Here is a 24,262-nt window from a genome sequence, read left to right as displayed (position 1 = left end):
CAGGCACAGGCAGCAGGCGAGGGCTACCGGTCCTTGACAGCCACCATCAGCCCCACCACCATCAGCTGCTGCAGCCCCTCCACCATCAGCTGCAGCAGCCCCACCATGACCCCTGCCATCACCACCATCACCACCAACTGCTGCATGTGGCACACCAGTGGTGTCTGTGGCTGCCGCCATCCACACACCAGTGGCCCCACCACAGGCCAGTGGGGAGACACCTGAGCCCCGAGAACCACTTTTGCTAGGCCTGACAAGACCCCAGTCCGGGTGCTGCATTCCCTCCTGTGCCCACAACACCATCACAGACACTGCAGCCACCACACCATCATGGCAGGCCCCATGTGACCACCACTGATGAGGAGAAGGACGATGACACATCCAGTGACGTCTTTATGGGAGGGCAAAGGGGGCACTTGCCCCAGGCCCCCACCTTGGAGGAGAGCCCCCACCTTGGAGGGGGGTCCCCACAAGGGTGTCTAATCTAAAGAAATGAGTGACCATTCTTTACAAAACTTAAATAGCACACGTCAAGATATTGTATGGCATGTTGCTGAGGCTCTGAACCTATTGCCTGTCTGTTATAACAAATGCTTTCTGCTCGGTTCAATTCATCCTGTAATGCTTTCTGTGTTCACTGTCCCACACATAGTTTGTGTGATCACTACGACAACTCCTGTAGCAATCTCACCTTTCTATGGGAATTATATTGATCATGTGCAATAGCCAAAGTTGAAATGCATACTGATAAATGTGAGTGCCACATTGGTTTAGAAGATAGCTCAGTGTGTTAAGCATTAATTCCAGTAATTGCAGAGATTTGTGTTCATATGGAAGATTACAATACTGAATTCCAGCAACGCCAACTCAGCCTTTCCTATGTTTGAAGTTGATAAATCGGCAGGTATGTGTACTTTGTTTTGTAGTGCAACAGGAGCTATTTTCAGCAGTATAGCTATGCCCGTGGTTGCTATAAAAATAACTAATATAGTATCAGTATGGTGAAGGTCTAGAAATTGGTTTCTGCAGATGGAGGCTTGTAAAACCTGGGCAGCCGCCTCAAATGAAGACTATACAGTGTTAGTCTGAGAAGTGATTAGGTATGCAAATTCAAGACTGTGGAACCAAAGCGTTCATGCTTCTATCCTGGCTTCCCCGTCAGATGATACAGTGAACCTGGACACATCAACGTATTTCACTGACATTACAGTCCTGGCTTCCTTGAAAAGGTTGGCTTCTTACATGCAGGTTTTTTTTTTTAGCCCATTCATTACCAGATCCGACTTTTTATTTAGGTCATTTCAGCAGAAGGGGTCCTAAATAAAAGAGAGCAGATCAGATATTGCAGGCCTCTAGCGAGCACATTTCAAGGTCTGCTCATTTGGCACAAAAACAATTCGCTTTTTTGTACAACCGAAATGTTTTTGTCTATGTTTATAAATACAAAATACAAAAGAGAAAACCAGATGTAATCTTTTAGGATCACATCAGATAGTATGTTGACACCTAAATCCTTCCCTTGATGATCAAGACACAAAGCTGGTGGCTGCTAATGATGAAGAGTGTCCTCTACCTTCCTGGTGGCTGCTAATGATGAGGAGTGCCCTGTACCTTCCACATGGCTGCTAATGATGAAGAGTGCCCTGTACCTTCCACGTGGCTGCTAATGATGAAGTGTGTCCTCTACCTTCCTGGTGGCTGCTAATGATGAAGAGTGTTCTGAACTTTCCTGGTGGCTGCTAATGATGAAGCGTGTCCTCTACCTTCCTGGTGGCTGCTAATGATGAAGAGTGCCCTGTACCTCCCTCGTGGCTGCTAGTGATGAAGAGTGCCCTGTACCTTCCTCGTGGCTGCTAATGATGAAGAGTGCCCTGTACCTTCCTCGTGGTTACTAATGATGAAGAGTGTCCTGTACCTTCCTTGTGGTTGCTAATGATGACGAGTGCCCTGTACCTTCCTCATGGCTGCTAATAATGAAGAGTGCCCTGTACCATCCTCGTGGCTGCTAATGATGAAGAGTGCCCTAGAATGCAAGTTGCCTTGTCGTGGACTGCTGATGTTGGCCATGAAATGCTACTTATTTATTCGTTTTATTACAGCGAGAATGAAGAGGGTAAGGGGACTGAAAGGGAGTACCATTGGCTATTTTAATCGCTGCGAGTTAACATGCCAAGCTATGTGTTGTGTTAGTGATGAGGGGGACACAACCAGATATTCTGGATACCTTCATTCCTTTGCCTCGATGGAGGGGGCCCCCCAAAGGTCTCCGTGCCCCGTGCCCCAAAAGTGCTTAAGATGGCCCTGGACACATTTTACCCCGTCGGCATGCTTGAATCCTGGCCCACCACACAGCACTCCACCTCTGCCTCTGCCCATTCTGACGTCAATGAATGCAGACCTGTGTGCCATTGAAGAGCGGCAGCCACAACTGTCCATCATTGCACGCCAGCATCTCAAGGAAATGCATGCATGCATGCAGGAGATCAGCCACAGGATGGCCGGTTTCTCGGCCATGTCACCACAGCCATGGTCACACTGGGACAGAGGGTGCGCAAGCACACAGAGGCATCCTCATCCTCTGCTAAGTCACTCAATCAAGCCATCCAGGTGAACCTGTAGTACATTCAGGCGCAAAGGTCTGAGCCATCCACCTCTGTGACCCCACAGAGGGCTCTCTACCCAGCAACCCAAAGTACCACTCTCTGCACCACCTTATTGCCAAGGAGCAGGAGAAGGCCCGAAGCACAAGAGGGGCACAACATGACAGTCAGACACTGCCAGGGTGTTTTGGGGGTTTGTTTTTGGGGAGGGTAAGTTTTGAGGGTAGGTCCTTGGGTGGGATGTTTTGAGAGTGAGTCTTTGTGGACGGTATGTTTAGAGGGTAGGTCTTTGGGGAGGGTGTTTTGGAGTTGTGGTGAATGTCGTTGCAAGTTAAAATTATGTTCACTTGAAGCAATAACAGGACATTCCTTATTGTGTGCAAGTGTTTAATGTGCGCAAGGAAATAAATATTTAGCAAGGTGCAGGGGTGCTGCAATTTGGTGTCTACATCAGAAGATGTTCACAATAAGTTGCTGGCGAGCAAGTCGTCCGAGCCTTGGCTCCATTTGCTCAGTGGGTGCATGCATGGCACCCACATCCACTTCGTTATCCTCCTAAGGGGGTGGCATGCAACAATGCACATGCCAGCGCAATCTGGCCCACCTTCTTTGGCCTGCACATGAGCGCACCCCCCGCCCAGTGTAAACATTGGAAGAGGGCCTTTCACAGGCCAAAGGTGCGCCCAATTTACACCCTGATCCGGACATGGGCTTGCTTGTATACCACCCCCTGTGATGTCAGGATATCCCTCAGAGGAGTCACCAGCCACGGAATCTGTGGGCATCCAAGGTCACCTGCAAAGGGGAAAGACATAGGTGTTAATCATGGTGATCTGTGGATGCATTGCCTGTCACAGCAGCATCTCAATAAACCGTCTGTGCATGCATGTCCCATGTGTCATCCCACTATACTATTTCACATACCAGCCTTTGCATGTGGAGTCAACTACTCAGGGAGGGTGCTTGGTCTGTCATGGTACATCTTGCATACAGCCAACACTCGTAGCTTCCAAGGTCTGTGGTTGACAGGTCCGATCAGGTCAGCATGCCTTGTTGGGTGGTCTTGCTCCTATGAATGGTTGCTTATAGGAGTCTAGGTTACACGTGCAGGTCGTCTGTGTGGATCACCTTTATGGATTCAAATACATTGGGCCCTAGTTAAATGCCATGTCAAATGCCAGTGTCATGTCCCTCAGTTGCAGTTTATCAGGATGACATTACCTGTGTGACAGTGTTCTTCAGGCCTTGACATGACGGACACCCCATGGGCTCAATTGGTGTTGGTGGGCCATAACCCTGGTTGTTCCCCACCCCCTCAGCATGCAGCAAGGGTGTCCGGGGATGGGCAGACTGTTCACATTTTCAGAGTTCCGTAGTGGCAACAACTCTCCTTGTGTGCAAATTCTAATGTGTGGTACGACTTTGCATGGACGGTAACCTTGGTCATTGGGTATTCTGTCATCTGTCATCTTTGCACTTCTTCCGTGGCACTTGGGGCACCCCCTGGACATACTTTAGACACCCCAAGATGGGCCAGCCCTCCTTGCAGACCATGCATGTAGTGGGATTCTGTGATGTTGAATTCTGGTACCTGTAGTCCAGTGTGTGTAGCTGGCCTGTTGGGAAAGCATGTCTTGGCCATTCACTAATGCATCGTGAGTCATATCCTACTCTGGTGCATTGTAGCCTGCCATGTGTTGGGTGTGTGGGTGGGTCCTGCATGTATGGGGCCTTGTCAGGGCATGCAATTTATATGTGTGGTTACACCCCTTCCCCCCGCCCTCCTTGCATTCACTTGTACAGCAAGGTTAGTGTGATGGAACATGTAGCCACCCAATGCCCAGGTCCCTTGGCCTCTATGCCCATACATGGCATCATGGGTTGATCCTGGGAACTGGGCACTGCAGCAGGTGATGGTGCGGTCAGCGTCACAGGTGACCTGCACATTCAGGGAAGGGAATATTTTACAGTTCTGTAGACCTCCTCTGAGGTGTGGGGGGCACCAGCTCGACATGCGTGCAGTACAATGCTACCACCACATTGGGCATGCCTACAATTGCATAGAAGCGGCACTTGGTGGCATTCCACTGTGCCTGGGTGGTGGGAGGGCACTGTGCTGGCCCACATGGTGCATGAGTGCCTCGAGAACCTGCACCAGCACTCTGGAATAAACAGGCTTTGAGAAGCCATGCAGCTGGCTCCCAGAGTGTTGGAATGTTCCAGTGGCCAGAAAGTGCAGGACCAACACTAGCTTTCCCAGGGGTTGCGTGGCCGTCCCGATACCGATCCGGCTGCCTACGTCCTCCTGGATGTGGGTCAGGGGTTTCTGTGATTGTCCTCCTGTTTAGGCAGCACAAGGTGAGTATTTGTGTGTCTGTGAGGGTCCATGGTTTGGCCCTTTAGCAGGGTATGGCTGCACACCTTGCGTGGTGTCTACTTCTCACCTGTATCCTCCTCCTCCTCTCCAATGCCTCCTGTTCCCTCTGGTGGTCCTCCAGCCCCTGAAGCTCTAGGGAGCACTGTGATTACTGGCAGCATGGTTGTGTGGGAAAGTGTTCTTGGGGAAGGTGTGGCCCTTTTGTACTCTTCTTGTGTGCATTGGGTGCACGTGGGTGGATTGGGTGCACCTGTGGCCTCATTTCCATCCCCTTTGTACATTTATCGGCTGCTATGAGGTGTTGGTATCTCCGCTTTGGTGTTGCCGGCATTACCGGTTAAATTAGCCAGTATTACCAACAAATCCGAACTCATAATTTGCCATTCATACCGGTATGCTGGTAAAACCGGCACCTGTTTCAGGTCCAGTCAGGAATTCTGTTGCTGGTATTTCCAGCGGCAGTATTTCAGGGGACTGGGGTTACCTTTGTCGGTAATACCAGCAACAGTGTTTCTGACACCTTGTATTTGGCCAAAATGGTAAAAGTGCAGGTAAACGATATTACCAGCAGTTTTACTGTATATACCGGCAAACTCATAATGAGCCTCTTTGGGGCTCATTACAACACTGCTGGTATGAAATGGGATAACCATTACCGGCACTCAGCCTTTTGGAATGCCCACCAGATTATGAATGCCGGGTGCCAGTGTTAATCCCCATCACATTGAGTCCCATTGGACCGTATGGGGGATTTTGCCAGTATTACAGGTGCCAATAATACCGGCGCCTGTAATACCAGTGATTTGTCATTTTTGTGTTGTTATGTTTTCTGTTTTATGCTATGCACTAATGTATAAAAAAGGATCTATGTGATCACTGCGCCGCCCGTAACTGCCACGGGCAAAATGCTGATGCCAGTTACGGTGCGGCGCAGTGATCATGTGGATCACTGTGCCCCCGTTCTCTGGCCTGCATTACCCCTCTCAACCCGCCCCACACCACTTACCTTTAGGGCGGCACACGTAGAAATGTGCCGTCCGCACTCTGTGAATCCTACGGTGTCAGCTCCTCCCACTAACGTGGGTTGGAGCTGATGCCGCAGGGTGCTTTCCTTTTTTTTCTTTTTCTTTTTCTTACGTGTCCCTCGCTTTCCAAAATGGTAAGCAGGGGACACCCCCACAGCCCTCTGCCCCCATTACTGCACCCAGGAAGAGCGGGGGACACTCCCGAAACCCCCGCTCTGCTTGGACACAGTAAATGTCACCCTCATTTTGTGCACCTTCAAAATCGCAGTGACTGCGGGGGCACACAAATGAGGATGACATTTTTGTACAATACCTATAAAAAAAACACTGAATACATGTATATGTGGGTATATATATAAAAAAGTATTTGGGTCACTCTGAATTTTTTTGCAAAGTTAGGTGAGGATTCGTCCAGAGGGGGCAAAGTTATAGGGGGGGTCCCAAAACTTTTTTTTTCCCATAGACTGAATGGGAAAAATGTTTTGCTCGCATCTACAGCCCAAACCGCTGGACGGATTTTCACCAAATTTGGACCAGGAGCAGCGGCTTGGTCCCGAAAGCGTGCTTTTGAAAATTTGGTGAAAATCCGTCCAGTAGTCTTTTTTAAAATGACCAAAAAGTAGGTAAAAAAAGATTTGTGATATCTGTGTTCGGTCCGCGGACACACTTCCCTGTTCGCTGCGCGGACAGTGTCCTGATTGGCCAATCGGCTTGCGTGATGTCCGCGGACATGCGACGTGTTCGCTGATTGTACAGCGTGGAGCATGAAGCGTGTCAGATTTTCGGTAGCGCCCGCCATCTTGGATTTGCGGATGTCCGCGGACAGCGCGGTGAAACTTTGTTCTAAATTTGTATTTAGTAGAGTGTGTTGGTGTGTAGGAGTGTTTGGGGAGGGTGGGAGTGTATGAGATAGGATGAAAGTTGAGTTTTTTTATGTGTTAGATGTTCTTTTTGTGTTCGGTTTGTCTGCGGACATCACGGGTGTTCTGAAATGTTCTAAATAAACTGAATGGGGGGTGTTCTGAGGACTCAATATGTGTCCGTTTTGTTCGCAAGCAAGCTGAAACTGTTCTAAGAACACTCGCAGTGTCCTGAAATGTTCACAAATAAACAAAATGGGAGTGTTCTGAAGACGTTTCTAAGGACACCCGCGGTGTCTGGGGAATGTTCGTAGGGGGTGTCCTGAGGACGCTGTCCGTATTGTTCTCTGTCAAGTTGAATGTGTTCTAAGAACACTTGCGGTGTCCTGAAATGTTCGCAAATAAACAAAATGGGGGTGTTCTGAAGATGTTTCTAAGAACACTCGTGGTGTCTGGGGAATGTTCGTAGGGGGTGTCCTAAGGACACTGTCCGTATTGTTCTCTGTCAAGTTGAATGTGTTCTAAGAACACTCGCGGTGTCCTGAAATGTTCGCAAATACACAGAATGGGGGTGTTCTGAAGACATTGTCGAACACTCGCTGTGTCCTGAAATGTTTGCAAATATGAATGGGGGTTGTGGCTGGCAAGTTGAATGTGTTCTAAGAACACTCGGGTGTCCTGAAATGTTCGCAAATAAGCAAAATGGGGGTGTCCTGAGGACGCTGTCTGTATTGTTCTCTGTCAAGTTGAATGTGTTCTAAAAACACTCGTGGTGTCCTGAAATGTTCGCAAATAAACAAATGGTGGTGTTCTGAAGACGCTTCTAAGAACACTCGCTGTGTCCTGAAATGTTCGCAAATAAACAAAATGGGGGTGTCCTGAGGACGCTGTCCGTATTGTTCTCTGTCAAGTTGAACATCTTCTAAGAACACTCCCGGTGTCCTGAAATGTTCGCAAATAAACAAAATGGGGGTGTTCTGAAGACGTTTCTAAGAACACTTGCGGTGTCCTGGAATGTTCCTAGGGGGTGTCCTGAAGGCGTAGTCTGTATTGTTCACTAGCAAGTTGAATGTGTTCTAAGAACACTTGCGATGTCCTGAAATGTTTGCAAATAAACAAAATGCGGGTGTCCTGAGGACGCTGTCCGTATTGTTCTTTGTCAAGTTGAATGTGTTCTAAGAACTCTTGCATTGTTCTGAAATGTTCGTAGGGGGTTTCCTGAAGATGCTGTTCGTATTGTTCGATGGCAAGTTGAATGTTTTCTTAGAACACTCGTGGTGTGCTGAAATGTTCGCAAATAAACGAAATGGGGGTGTTCTGAGGACACTGTCCGTATTGTTCATTGTCAAGTTGAAAGTGTTCTAAGAACTATCGCGTTGTTCTGAAATGTTCATAGGGGGTGTCCTGAAAACGCTCTCTGTATTGTTCGATGGCAAGTTAAATGTGTTCTTAGAACACTCGCGGTGTCCTGAAATGTTCGCAAATAAACGAAATGGGGGTGTTCTGAGGATTGCAGTGACATCCTGTTGCATTTCTGTTTGATTTATTTTTCTTTTATAACGTTTTACTTTTTGTGGAACAGAGTATGTGTTTAGGTGGGGGGTGTATAGTGAGCAAAGTCTATTGTATTCTAAAATGCAAGGAATATCAGTGTTTATTTTACTTGCATCAAAGTTGATTAGAAATAGACCATCAAGTGTACGTAAGCGTGATAGTGCTACGTAGCTCATGCCTTCTTTAAAGACTGTGTTACCAATATCTATCATTGCTTTGTCTAGGGTAAGACCTTGTGATTTATGAATCGTGACTGTGTATGCAAGAGTTAGAGAAAATTGTTCTCTGCATACATACATATCTTTGAAGAGAAGGAATCTAGCTGTTGAGCGTCCTATCCTTTTTACTTCTGAAAGTTTGTCAAAGAGTATATTGACAAACTGAATTTTGTTGTCGCGTGGGTATGTTTGAAAGCCAACAACTGTACCCAGTGTTCCATTAACTAGTCCTTGGTCCACGTCAAGGTTACGTTTAAGCATTACTCTGCAATTTAAAGATAATTTTAATATCTTTTCTAAGCCTGCTGTGTTTGAGATTGAATTTTCTAAACTATTTAATCTTGTTGTGGCTTGGTCACACATGGGTAGTGTCATACCATGTACATCTAGTTTGTCTGTGGCGCTAATTTCCATGATTGGTTGCATTTCTTTTTTTAGCATGATTTCATTGAATTTGAAACAGCTTGCAAGAGTTGGCATTAAGGCCATACAATTGACATTTTTGTGGGCTAATTGTTCCATAACATCTGTGGCACATGCAGTATTGCCATAAAATGCATTAATGTGCCGGGTTTTCAATATTACTTCTGCTTCTTTAGAAAGTATACCAACTCTGATACTTTTTAAAATGTTGGCATAAGTGAGATCTGCAGTTTGCCGCATGTTTTCTGTTAATTCTCTGTATTGGAAATGTTGTCAAAGGTTGACATTTCCAATGCTGCCAACAGTTTTACGACAGAGTTTATGTCCTAATGTTTTAAAAATAGACTCACCTTTTACTGGTGTTAATTGAAGCAGATCTCCAAAAACAATAATGTGTTTTCCTGCAAAGAGCTCTTCATAGTCTGTTTTGAGTACTTCTTGTAATCTGAGGTGAATCAAAGCTAACATCAGGTTGGAGACCATGCTCACTTCATCTATTAGTAGCATTTTCATTTGTTTCAATACTCTGCGTAGTTCCATTGCAGCTTCTGCAGAAAGTTTGTAATAGTCTAATTTGTTCTGGTGTTCCACTGGTAATAGTAGCAATCGGTGTAATGTAACACCACCTATGTTGTAGGCAGCTAATCCTGTGGGGGCAGTGACAACAGCTGACAGTTTGTTGTTTGTCAATTGTTGAAGGGACTTACTAATGATTTTGATTAGGAATGTTTTGCCAGAACCAGCTTCACCACTGATGTACAGTAGTATAGGTTTATAATTATGGCAGGAACATTCTTTATTTTTATGTTTTACACCATGTGCAATTTGTTTTGTTACTTCTTGAAAAATGCTACGTTGCTCATTGTTTAGTTTGGATTGTAGTATGGTTAAGTCTTCTTTATCTTCATACTGACACCTGGTGTTTTCTAGTTCTATCATAGCTAATTCTGCCTCATTTATTATTAGTGGTTCTCCCAGTGGTTCTTGGCTTCCTGTTACAGAAGGTTGACTACTGTCAGGAGTGTCCTTATCTAGTTGGTCTTGGAGTTCTTCTTCATGTTGCTGTTCATTGTGCAACATTGTTTTGTACTGTGTAACGTTTACATCAGTTATAGTGCTTTCATTTGCTTAGAAAGCATCCTCATATGAGTCATAGTTATCTAGTATTTGTTCTTCTTTTCTCCATGGTTTTTAGAGTTGTAGCAGGGACATGTAATATACTTCTTTATGTTGAGGAGTCTTTAATGACAATTTGATATGATTAATTAAATTTGGTTTAGTGAGTTTAACTAAGCTGCCTTCACAGTTTGTCACTCTATATTTACCTTTTTTTTCATTAGGTTTCATATTATTTTTGTTGTGTAGTTTTGGGCTATGTGGTATAGACACATGTTTTCCAAAATATTAATTCTGTTCGGTTAGTATGTGTCCAATAAATTGTTTTTTAAAATGTCTTGGCTGTTGGGATCACATTTGACTATTGTTTCTATATCTTCATATGATTTTAGAACTCTTTTTCTAGATTTAGCTGGACCAAGACTTAGCCATTCTATATTTTCAGATTTTCCATACAATGCAGTACCAGTTAAACGATCAGCTGCTTCATATGATCCACATTCTCTATGGGTGAGCATTTTTATGCCCAAGCTGTATAATTTCTGAGACACTGTTTTATCTGATGACAGGTCATTTCAGAGGTCTTGGAGCTCTGTCTTTTCTGCTTTAGTTAAGTATGCTGTGATATATCGTGCAACTGCAGTAGAATTGTCTGCAATGTACTGCACATCTATGTTTGCATTCCATAAGTGGGCAATGATTGCATTATAATCATTGACATATTTTTCTTCTTCTTTTCTTGTTATGTAATATGTATTTTTAGGTGACTTACCTTTAACACTATGTAAAGCTGAAGACATGAGGTTGTTCACTTGACCTGTATTTGTAACTGGTCTAGGGAAACCAAATCGGCATTTGGTGTAGTATTTCCCTTTGTTTTTGTATTTGCAACAACAATATTTTCCACATTTGTGTCTTTGAAATTGTAAAATTTGTGCATGAAGATAACTATTTGTGGCTTCTGATGGAATTTCACAAGTGACATATTTTTCAATAAACTGTAAAACTGTGGCATCACTGTCTTGACCAAATTTAGGATCATCTTTAATCCATAAAAGCATGTGGATATGTGGTGCTCCTCTGGCTTGGTATTCTTTTCTTCAAAAGAAGTGTTGCACTTCTCCAAGGGGAGGAACAGTTTTATTACAAATAAAATGTAGCATAGCAATGAAGCGATGGTGAACATATCTTGAAACATTAACAGGATCCAAAGAACAAAGTTCTCCAGGTGTTAGTATATCTATGTTTGTTTTGTTTTTATTTGATATGCGTAGGAAATCATGTAAATCTTCCCATGCATATTCTGCACAACTTAATGTAACAAACCAAGTGGGTGGGTCAAGGTTTCTGATCATACAACGTACATCTCCATGACGTCGAAACCAGTACTCTTTAGTACCACGCATATTTGCTAATAGATTTGTAATATTTGATTGTAAAACCTCATCCTTTTGTTGCACTTTTTCTAATAATTGTTTAGCTGTCATATTTTGAAAGTGTGATCCTGATTTTAATATGTGTGCAACTCTGTAACATAAAGTTGCTAGTTCACTTTCAAAGAGTAGGTGGAATATGTATTCCACATTTTGTCTAAATCTAGGATCTTCAGAATACATCCGTAATGAGCGGTATTCTGAAGCTGATATTTGAATAGGTCTATCATCATACCTTCCTCCTTTGCCAGTAGGAAAGAGTAGAGGAAAAGCACGTGCTTCTATACTTTTTCCCATATGCTGATTGGCGATCCTTTTGTTTGATGCATTTGGTACGTTTCCAGTACATCTTCTATGGTGTCATTAGAGTGCAAAGGATGAATTGTATAATGGTCTAAAGTATTTAATATTGTAGCAGGATCTAGTAGCTCAAATTGACCAGCTTCTTGTGTTTCTTGAATTATTTCAGTTGTATCTTTCAAGTTTTCTTCAATATTAATTTCTTTGTAATATTCATTATTCTCTTTAAGATATTGGAAGGCTTGTCTAACTTTATGTAAATCTACCAGCTGTTGCCATATTTTTTTGTCTTTTGTAGGTACTCCATTTACTAAGATAATTAAAGATTGCTGCATTGGACGTTGCACTCCTAGAGTATGCACATTTTCTTTTAGATCTAATGGTAAATAAACTACTTTTCCACGAATGCCTTTTACCAATTCAGAGGGAGGTAATTTTGCTGTTTTTGGTTGAAGGCGTATTATTGCTTGAAATGGGTGTGCTGTTTGAATTATGATGCTCTCATATAAATTAAGTTATTGTAGGGGTTTTGGTACTGGGTATAATTCCAAATTATTTGTGATAGCACGTGAACGAGTTTGGTTGTTGTCAAGTTTTGTAGTGCAGTAACTGCAAAGTATTAAGGGCTCAGTTATTTCGTATTTGTTTTCTGCTACAAGGTAGAGAGCTACTTCAAACCATTTAGAATCTTCATTGTCTTCTATTTTGTATGATAGGTCTACAGTTTTTGTGTTCCTTTTATAAAAAGTTATACTGCAACATACACATACATGGTTTGGTACTTCAGCCGATCTACTTTTAAATTTTAGTATTTTTTTTTGTATGTGTTTAGCAAAAGGTTGCCATGTGTAGAATTGTTGCTTAATTGGTTTATAGCTATTTCACTCTGTAAATGGCTTTCACTTCCAAAATATTTTTTCTGGATATAGTCAATTTCTTCAAGTAGGTCTTTTGCTGTGCCATGTAGAAGGATGTTATTCAAATTTGCTAGTGCTAAAGCAGGAATTTTAGCAAAGTACAGTTATATACTAGATTTCTTATAGTTGAATGATGGATGTGTTGATATTCTTTTTATATCATGGAAAGTGGTTTTACAAGTAGGTCCTGTAATGCAGGCCAATGAATGTCCTTGTAGTCCTGTGTATTTGCGCACTGGACAGGTATCCATATTTTGCAGTAATTTAATTTTGATTTTGCCTTTGCTTTTTACATATTTATTGAGGAATTGGCGTAAAGATTTGAAACACTGTTTGGGAATGTTACACATTGACGTGCATGGCCATTTGTACACTAGATGTTCTGATTCAGTTGAATGGAGGGGTAATTCTAAGTTTTCGGGGCATATTTTTGTAAGGAGTACTTCTTGTTCCATTATGGTATTATTCACTTTTTCATAACCTTGACCACTGCTATGTATGGCAATTGTATTTGTTTGCTTTTGTTTGTATGCTTCTTCCTTAAAATATGGTTCTGTGCTCATAGTGTGATTTCATTCACCTCCGCAGATACTTCAGAAGTTCTTTCTGTTGACATTTCGCTTATTGAGAAGTCTTTTTTGTAATTTAGTTATTAGTTTTGTTAGTGGTTTCATTTTGTTTAACAGTAAAATAAATAACTTTCTTTTGAGAAGAATTGCACTGTCCATCAACGCTTCTAAGATTAATTTCCTACGATATGTTTTAAGCATTGGACCTGATTTCTCTCCTGTTTTTATAAGATTTTGAAGGACTTTGTGACGGTACATTTTGGCTAAAATACTTTTCTTGGTATGCTTACTTTGCACAATATTAAAATTTAAAGAAGTAGTTTAATCTGTAGTGATAGCTGATTTTCTATTAATTGTTTTTTGGTTTGTTTTACATTTTGATAGAGGAGGCAAAGTTTTTGTACTTGAAACTTCTTGTGTTTCACTAAATGACTGTATTAGCTGTTTTGTTTCAACTTTTTAAAATTCTGCTAGAGATGGATGCTTATGTTGGACACTTTTATTTTCATTTGCTCTACTTCTGCGTTGCTTTCTACGGACTTGACTTTTGGTAGGCATTCTTTAGGGTCTGTTGAAAAAAATAAAGAAGGTATGGGTTGGGGTGTTCTGCAATGTATGTGTGCTGTGTGCATGAGTGTTTGAGTAAGATGATAAAGATGTATGTAATGGTGTGTGATTGTGCATTGGGAACTACAACTAGTAGGGATAGGTATTCTTGAATTTATGTGTTACTAAACTGGGGTTCAGATGACAACAAAAAGTAAGCTAGAGTGTGGAAAAGTACACATAGTAAATCTAATGTACACAATTAAAACAGTTGTTTGTTTTATAATATGAAAATTGTAGCGATTCAGTTGGGTAATTTGTGTGTCCAAAAATAGGAATTTGTGGGCCATTCTGGCTGTAAATCACTGTTTAAGACATGGAGATTTTTGGACAAAATGGTACACAATCTCTATTTTTAGGCACAGAAATAGCTTGTATTAACTTTACAGTATGTTTCAGTAATAATACAAATATTATGGTGATATTCTACTTACTTTTTTTCTTAAATTAACAGGTAACTTCTTAGTTCTTCTTTGTTCTTCGAATTCGGCTGCTTCTTTTCAGGAGATTGGTCTTCACTGCAATTGTAAAAGATTCAAATTAGTAACTTTGTTTGTATATAGCACTGTTTTTAATTTAGATATTGATTTTTTAATTGAAATCCTCAGCGCCTTCTTCAAAACCATTAAACTAATTTATTTACATAAGATACATTGCATCAGTTCAGTACATATGATATGTTCTTAATCAACAAATTGTATTGAATGACTAACTGTAGCAAAAAAAAATATCTTTACTATGGCCCTCATTACGACCCTGGCGGAAATCGAAAAACGATGGCGGAAATGCAATACCGCCATCGAATAGCGCTCGGTGCGACTATGACACGTCACCGCAAAGTACGAAGCCATTAGCGACACCGTAGTGAACGCCAACGCTAACTGCACCAAGCACGCGCGCGCGCGCCATGCCAAACCGCAAACACCACCATGGCGCAACGGTACGCCAATTCCGACCCTAGCGGACATGTACCTAACGCCATCAGGCATGGCGTAATGTACCATTCCGCCATGGCGAGAAGTACGGCATCGCGAATCAACCGTAAACGGCCCCACTGAGTGCCTGTACACCGCTCCCTGCCCACAAAGTACAACTCCCGGTAGGTGCAATGAAGTCACAATGCAACCATTGAAATGTACAAGTCACCCATGCATGCCAACGAACAAAAGCAACACAAGAGGGGCCAATGGGAGCTGCAGGTCACAGATGGCACGAATACAGAAGCCATCCCAATGGACATGACCACAGTCCCCCACCAAGAAACGCACGCAAACACAGGCACCTGTGACCAGCAATATTCCGAAAATCACATCATTCCACCAGTCCACCTGGCTGACCGGCATCTGTTACACAAAACCCAATCCCCCGCCCCTGAGCATGACAACATTCAAACTGTCATATAGGCAGCCCCCATCCCTGACCTCACGGGCTTAGTAGGCAAACGCGCCCAGTACAGTACCACGCAACTAAACCCCGAAGCTGGAACCCAATGCAGATCTCCTCACAATACATCGCCCCCCAAATAGGCATATGCCACATCACTTGCAAAGAAAAACGCTACACGGGCCAAATCAGAATAGCAATGTATGCACATCAAAGTCACCAAGCCCATACAGCCATCAGGCCATGAACTCCAAAACACCAATCACCATTGTGGGCTGCATCCGCAAGAAATGACCAGCCACTACTTGTGTGTCGCCCTGTTCCCCCATGGTACACAGAGCCACATTCACGTATGAAAAGGCAACATGGAAGCGCACAGAACCGCAGGGCCGTCCCAACGGGGAGGCACTAGTCCAGCTGAAAGGCCGAAATGTTGCTCCGAGACACCAGTACTGTGTAAGGGCATGTGGCCCATTGGCGATCGTCCCATAAGATCGTAATGCTGCTCCACTGATTAACACGAAGCAGCAGGTGTCGGGAGTAAAATCCATCTGCAGGAGTGGCATACAGATGGCAGTGGCAAAAGGGGAGGAGATACCTGTCAACCAAAAGAAAAGAAAAAGAACAGAATGGCCATCAGAACTACATTCGAACAACTCACTTCAATGGTCACACGAAATCCACAGCCATATGCATGCTAGCCCACTCAAAAGGATCATCACCACCCCAAAACCACTTGCGACTCATAACCATCTATATCGAGGTGCAAACACCATCACAAACGAGTGTACCTGTGCATGCGTCTGTCAAAACAGAATCCATCAGATGGGAATGTTAACGTGCATGGACACAAGTGTCTGAGGGCGCCTCGAGACAGGGAGGGCTCAACAAGGCCAGATAGACGATGGTCCCACTATGGCAGCCCTGCATCACATAGCGTAGGGGAGGCGGATAGATCCCAAGAAGCCCTGTACATGGCAAACTCTGTATCAAATCACCTGCCCATGCATCCATTCATCATTCCCTCATCCCGGGATCAAAACGCCTGAATAATTACTCACATGACATTAGAAACATCCATTGAGTCTGTGCGTTATGCAGCCTGCAAAATCCACAGTGCCCCAGCCCGTAATTCCAGTGTTGTGAAGTAACATGTATTTGGGAACGGCCGGCCTCATCGCCCACGTAGCTATTGCGCATCCCAAACTATTCATATCAATCATTGCTCCCTCGCCATGGGCCCTGTCTCAAGGACATTGAACAATAGAACGTTATATTTGCAGTCAGACCTGTGGGCATCTCCTCGCCGCTAGCTGAAGACCGAAAGCGCCGCCCTTCGAATTCCTCATTTGCAACACCACGTCGGAAAGGCATCTGTGGCCGTTTGAAATCACTAATTATTCCATCGAGTGCGGCTGTGTGTGAAAATGGCAACTGCCTTCACCCACGAATGGGACGCCCCGCCCGTCGTTGCAACTCGGTACAGTGATGCATGAGGGCCCACCGTTACTCTAGTACTACGTTCCACTGACCCTTCACAAGTCTGTTCGCGACTGCACAGATAGAATGGGAAACAATGGGACCATAGCCGAATGAACATATCAACCAATCTTACACGGCCATCGGGTACAAATACATGATAGCAATAGCAAGATACCATTCCCCGAATTGCAGCGTTGTGCGCGTGACGTGCTCGGCCAAAGGGGAGGGCAGTTTGCACAGGTGGAATGAATCACCACAGGTGGAGGCCATACAGCCTGAAAACACATAAATTGCACAGCCAGTCTCCTCCCACAACCACACCGAAATGCTACCGGCAGGACTCGCGATGTTGGCCCTGGGGGACCTGATAGCACTGCAAGTGCTCCAACTCCAAGAAGAAGACGAACACCAACTACAACCAGCAGCACGGAGGAGACGCAGGAGGAGGAGGAGGCCAAGGCAGGGCCAGCAAGGCCCACCAGCACAGCCACTACCACCACGCAGGCAGCCCGCAATCCCACGCCTCCGAGCACATCCGTTCAACCTCACTGATGAGCAGATCCACACCCTCTACCGTTTGGACCGGGACACCATAGCCGCCATTGTGGACATGACACAGGCTGACCTTGTCAGCATGATAGATAGCCCAACCGCCATCCCACCCCTACTGAAGGTGGTGTCTGTACTCCACTTCCTGGCCACAGGCACCTACCAGCACACAGTCGGACAGTTGCATGGCATTTCTCAGCCACTGTTATCACGGACACTATTGCAAGTGCTCGATGCCCTCCTGCAGCACGCAGACGACTACATCTCCCTACCACGCTTGGAGCAGGAAATTACCAACACGAAAGTGGGATTCCATGCACTTGCCGGCATACCGGGTTGCATTGGTGCCATCGACTGCACCCATGTTGAATTGGTCGTCCCACATGCCATGGAGGCCCAGTACCGCAACCGAAAACAATTTCATTCCCTGAATGTACAAATGGTGTGTGACTCCAACAGGATCATTACACATTGTTGTGCCCGATTCCCTGGATCAACCCATGATTCTATGGTCTTGAGGTACTCTACAATACCACGCTACATGGAGCGACACGCAGGGAACAGATCCTGGCTACTCGGTGAGTCTCATTACATGCATGATGATGTGGGGTATGTGAATTGGCAATGACCTGGCAGGAAGGGGGGGGGGTGTGCGTACGTATCATTGGCATTCCACATCATACGTTTCTCGTCCACATACAGGTGATGCTGGATATCCACTGAAGAGATGGCTCCTCACACCAGTCCGGAACCCACGGGACCAGCATGAGGAGGACTACAACCATGCCCACTCACGTACCCGTGTAGTCATAGAACAGGCATTCGGCCTACTGAAGGGCCGTTTCCGCTGCCTCAGCAGGTCTGGCGGGGCACTCCTGTACCGCCATGAGAAGGTTGCAAAGATGGTGATGGCATGTGTCATGCTCCACAACATGTGCGTACGTAGAAATGTGCCCATGCCCCCTGACGCAGAACTGCAAGCACCTGAAGATGGTCATGATGAGGGTGGGGATGTGGCAGCACCTCATGGAGTCTGCGAGGCACCGGAGGCCCGTGACATTCATCAGCATCTCATTGATGTATGCTTCTAGCACTCACGCCTGGTGGCTGATACATGGACACGGGACTCGTGGCACTGCGTGTGTCTGGGACATGCACAATATGGACTGTACGCCTATGATGGCCTAGTACACAAAGATCAATGTCCACACATCTCATTGGTTGATCGTGCACTTTTTATGGCATATGTGATGTCATGTTGAAGACCCTATCGACCCGCCACCCAAGTGAGCCCAACACACCCCCTCCACCCCCCTACCTCCCCCCCGAACACCAGTGTCCAAAGATGCTCATTGTCAGTGGGCTGTCGCTATTGCATGCCCCCTCTGCGGGTATCAGGGGCACCCCTGCCTGTGGAGCGCAGGTTCCTTCCAGATCTACGTTGGGGGCTGCCCTGGACGGAACTTGCAACGGATGATGTGTCTGCCTGCTCACGTCCATGCATGTCCCTAAGGGTTTGCGAGAGCTCAGTGAGCACACGGCGCACTGCGGCAAGTTCGGCACATACGTCCTTGGCCGTCGCATGCAGTTCCCCCCTCAGGCTCTCGGTGCTTCTCTCCATTTGGACTCTCAGGCTCTCGGTGCTACTCTCGATTTGTGCCCTAAGTGTCTCAGTTGATGTTTCTATGTCTGCCTTAGTGCCCCCACATTCATCAGCATGGTCCTTGAGGAGCGTGGCCAGTTGCTGCTGTTGTTCGATCAACTGGTCGAGGGACTGTTGCCTCTGCTGGGCCAAGGCCATTTGCGGGGGTGTCACAGAGGGGCTGTTGTCCTCATGTTGCCTTGCCACAGGGCTTGTGGGGGATGGCCAGTCGTCGTCTTGTGGGTGCCCCTGCGTGGTATCCTCATGTTGTACGGGATGGGACAGACAGGGGGATTGGGACAGGTCATGGATGGATCTGACTTCGGCATCCCCGTTTTCTGTGTCGGAGCATGCTGCCATCAATGGGGTGTCACCTATGGTGCTGCTGCCACCGGAGGCAGTGCCTTCTGTGGCATCCATTGGGGGGACCTGTGGTGGTGGTGTTGTGGGCATGCTGGCTGCTGGGGTGCCTGTTGATGTTCCCTCCTCTGTGCTGCCACCTGATTTGTGCTGCTGCCGTGTCTTGATGCGTGCAGCTGAGGTGGAGGGTCTCTGGCCGTTGGTCTTGGCCCTCTTTGCAGGTGTTCTGGTAGGGGTGTCCTGTAGCTCGTCGTTTGGATCGGACCCTGTGGTGGAGTAGAGGAGGGGGAGGGTTATTGATGGGTCTGTGGGAATTGGAATGGCATTGTATCACATGCATTGGGGTGGTACCTGAGGGTGATTTGGGTCGGGGCCTTGGAGGTGCTTTGATTTGTGTGTGGAGTGAGGGTGCAGTTGTTTGGCAGCCTGCAGTTAGGGTGTGCCTGCTGCACGTGTAGTGCGTGTATTAGGGGTTTTTAATTATTTATGTATTTATTGTGGGTTTTAACGTGCGCTATCAGGCCGATGTGTGTGGACGTTCTCCTGGACATGTGTTTCTGTTGCACTATGTGGACGCATGGTACTTCACATGGATGGACTGTGTGGATTTGGCATTGTTTTATCTGGCCCACCTACCTGTATCTTCGGATGTCTGCACTCCTTTCTCCATCCCTCCGACTCCCTCTATGCTCTCCATTCCGATGGTGGAGGCACAGATTTCTTCCCAGGGGGTCAACTTGATGGGTGATTCAAGACCTCCCCCGGTGGCTGTGGCAATGTTGCGGTTGGCAGAGAGTATGCTGCGGACGCGTATCCGCAGGTCGTCCCATCGCTTGCGGCATTGCTGTGGGGTGCGGGGTGCGGTCCCCACCGCACTTACCCGCTGTGCCACCAGAGCCCATATGGCCTTCTTGTTTGCAAGTGCCGTCCTGGTCATTTGCGTGCAGAAGACGACGGCAGCATTCTCCTGGAGGGTCTCTGTTAGCACGGTGAGTTCCTCACGGGAGAAGTGGACCTGCCGCTTGCGGTCGCACGCTTTCTTCGCTGCTTTTCCAATTTTTCTTGGTTTCGATAGGGTGGTTGACGGGTTGGGGTGTGTTTCAGGGTAGTGATTTTAGTGGTTGTGTGGTTTTAGTGTATTTATAGGTGTACGCCGGGATGTTTCCCGTTCCGGGCCCATGTTTTAACTTCCGTTTCCGTATATTTCCGGGCACCGTACTTTCCGGTAGGCGCACACTGCGGTGACCGCTAAGAGGGGTGGCGGTATTGCACCTAGGGCGCCGTACGGCGGCGGTGTGGGCCGTTTTGGGGTCATTTCCGCCATCGCGGACTTTGCACTTCCGCCATGCCGTGGTGCTCGTGCCCGATGGGTCGGAATGGGCCGCACTTTGCTCCTTCGTGCAATGGCGGAAACGCTATTTACGCTGTGGCGCTCCGGTCAGTCGCTTTCCGCCAGGGTCGTAATGAGGGCCTATGTCTTGTGAAATTTATAATATACCAGTGAATACCACTATTTCTGTAACTAAGCTGTTCTAGGTAATAGCGCCTCAATGTCATGTCTAAATTAAAGTAATTAAGCAAATAAATAAATAAAAACAAAAAAATATGAAATTGCCAAAGTATTTTAAAAATAATTTAAACATAGATTGTGCTTGCATGCAATTTTGTTTGAATATATGTAGTCTATATATTTCATTTAAAAAATGTTAGTTTAACATGATTTGAGTGTGTGTATAAAGAAAGTAATTAGTATAAAGGTTTATAAGTGATAGTTGATTTTATGAAATTGAAAAAATACAGTAAATTCATTTTACAGATTACACAAGCTAAAAGTCTGTTTGAAAACGTGTTCATCTACTGTACAGAAAATATGCATACCTGAAGTTTGTGCTCATGCATATGGATATGCATGGAGCTGCAAGTAGAAATCTTGGAGACTTGTACAGTATTTCTGGTAGATGGTGCTTGCCAATGATATGACACTTGTACTCAGAGAGATTCACAGTACATTTGCAGTGCTGATCTATGATGATGCAGTTAGATGTAGAGGTCTTGAATGTGATTGGTGCATGGTCATGTGACTTCTTAGCTACATCCAATGAGGGAATGGCAGAGAGAGTGAAGTGAAAATGGTAGAAGGGCTGTTCATGTTACGATATGTCTGTGGACATGGCGGTAGTTCGCGGACATCAGGAGTTACATCCGGGGATTTTTGGGTTCAGAAGTCATGCAAATGAGAATGAGTACTGAAAGGGATTGGTCAGGAAAGTTTAGTGGGTGTGTTGTGCCAGAAGACAGTTTCTCATATACTGTTTTTGCTGAGAGAACAACAGATAACTACGTCTGTGTGTTTTAGGAAAAAGATTGTATGGATTTTGGGAGATTCATGGATATATTGGTTGAAGGTGCATGCAGAAAGCTGTGGAGTAGCTGTAGATCTTGGATTCCCACATGTGGAAGTACACTGGCATGGAGTACGTGGAATGAAGTGGTTGGACTTGCTACCTCTCTGTGCTACTTTGGAGACAGAGCAACATCCAGACATAATTGTAATTCATTGTGGAGGGAACAGTTTAGGACATGTGACTGGAATTTTTTTGCAATTTGCTATGAAAGAAGGACTTGGGAAGGTTATGGACATGTTTCCTAATTCTCAAGTGATATTTTCACGGATTGCGCAGAGACAAATGTGGCTTCGTTCTTCTTCATTTGGTCCGCAAATGGAAAAAGCAAGGCACAATGTTAATAAAGCTGTTTGTGCCTTTCTAAAAGATTTTGGCATGTCTTCTTTTCACAATGAAAATATTCTGTTTGTTGTATATCCTAACGATGGAACCCTTGGCCATAGCGGTGAGGTCGCTCCCGGAGATCAGGGGGATAATGAGAGGGGAGGTGGAATTTAAGCTTTCCCTGTTTGCCGATGACATCCTGGCGTACCTGGTGGACCCCGGGGCCTCCCCCCCCCCCTCCTGTCCCTGGTGAATACATTTGGGCACTTCTCGGGGCTGAAAATTAACGCTTCCAAATCGGTCCTTCTCCCCATGCGGGTAAACGACCCAGCTCTGGACCCCGTGGGAACCTTTCACGGCATCACAGTGGGCAGGGTTTCTATTCGCTACCTGGGAGTCCTCCTCACCAGAGACCTATCCCAACTATCCCCCGCTAACTATGACCCGGCCCTGGCTAGCATTACCAGGGACCTCAGGAGGTGGAGCTCCATGATCTTGTCCTGGTACGGCCGCATGACGGCAGTAAAGATGAACGTGCTGCCGCGCCTGTTGTATCTCTTTACCTCTCTCCCATCCAACATTCCCGACCACCTCATGAGGACACTACAGAATGCGGTCCGAGAGTTTATCTGGCAGGGTAGGACCCCGAGGACTGCGAGGGCGGTCTTGACCCTGCCAAGGGAGGAGGGAGGGTTCGGCTTGCCTGACTTCCAGCTCTATTTCCGAGCCGCCCAGTTGCGAGTCCTCCTGGAGCACATGAGGGAGGGGATGGGCACCTACTGGTCTTACCTGGAGGACATGGACGCTCACCCCCTCAAGGTACGCGATCTTCTCTGGGCTCCACACAAGTTTATCCCGAACAGATTGAAATCCCATCCCACCTTGGGTGTCCTTTGGGCAGTCTGGAGGGAAGGCCCCCAGACGGCGCACCTAACGACGTGGCCATCCCCAATGTCCTCTCTCTGGGGACACCCGTTCAGATTAGGTAACAGGGGTTTTTCCAAGGCACAGGCATGGTCTGACGCGGGTCTGGAGTGGGTGGGACAGCTGTTCCGGGAGGGGGAATTCCTGCCCTATGAGGACCTAAGGGACGCCATTGGGCGGGGGTCTCTTTCCGTGTTTGAGTATCTACGCTTGAAGGGAATCCGCGGCGACCAATCATGGGGAGAGAACTTGAGGAGGCAGTTGACCCCCTTTGAGAAGTTCCTTGATATGGCGACCCCTAGAAAGGGAGCCGTCTCCGGAATGTATAGAATCCTCAATACTGTGAAATTGGTAGAACGGAGGGGCTTTCGCTCATATTGGAACGATCTCGCAGTGGAGGTGATTTCGGAAGATGCTTGGGCAAGGATCTTCAAAATTGCTTTTCACGGTAATTTGTACACGGCAGATATGGAACATAACTTTAAGATTCTGCAGGGATGGCACAGGGACCCTGTGAAACTATCTAAAATGTTTACGGCGGTGTCCCCCGACTGCCCGAGGGGCTGCGGCCAGAGGGGCTCACGAGGCCACATGTGGTGGCACTGTCCGAAAGTGCAGGCATACTGGGCAGAGGTGAGGGGCTGGATGGCTGAGGTCACGGAGGAACTGCTTCCCCAGGCCCCCCTGACGGTGCTGTTGGGCCTCCCGCCAGAGACCTCGGACCTCTACAGGTACCCCAGAATGTGGGAAACGATGCTACGGGCGGGGAGAGTGGCATTGGCACAGAAATGGAAGAGCCCGGAGACCCCATCCAAGGCTGACTGGCTAAAGAAATTGAAAAACTTGTTTCTAATGGACAAACTAACGGCCATGGTGAACAACGATTCTGGGTCATTCCTTGAAAATTGGCAGGGGGTAAGGGAGGCCTGGGGATGGGATGTGCACTGAGGCCGGGGGGGGGGCCGAGCGGGGCCCGGGGGGACTAAGCCGAAAGACTGGACCATAAAGTACCAGGGACCCCATGGGCGGAATGGGCGCCCACGGCCCGGGGACATTCGGTCGGCCGTCGGCCGTCAGAGAACACCGACGCTCACACTCACCACCAAAGTAATGGACGCAAAAGAAAAGTCCAAATCTCCCTATGTCATGGATCAAGTTGGTAAAACGAGGGGTGGGGGGAGGGGGGGTTCGAAGA

The sequence above is a fragment of the Ambystoma mexicanum genome, chromosome 8 (genome assembly GCF_040938575.1).
Source record: "Ambystoma mexicanum isolate Mex_15411 chromosome 8, UKY_AmexF1_1, whole genome shotgun sequence".
Classification (NCBI taxonomy): domain Eukaryota; kingdom Metazoa; phylum Chordata; class Amphibia; order Caudata; family Ambystomatidae; genus Ambystoma; species Ambystoma mexicanum.
The sequence above is the reverse complement of the archived record's forward strand: the minus strand, read 5'-3'. Positions refer to the sequence as shown.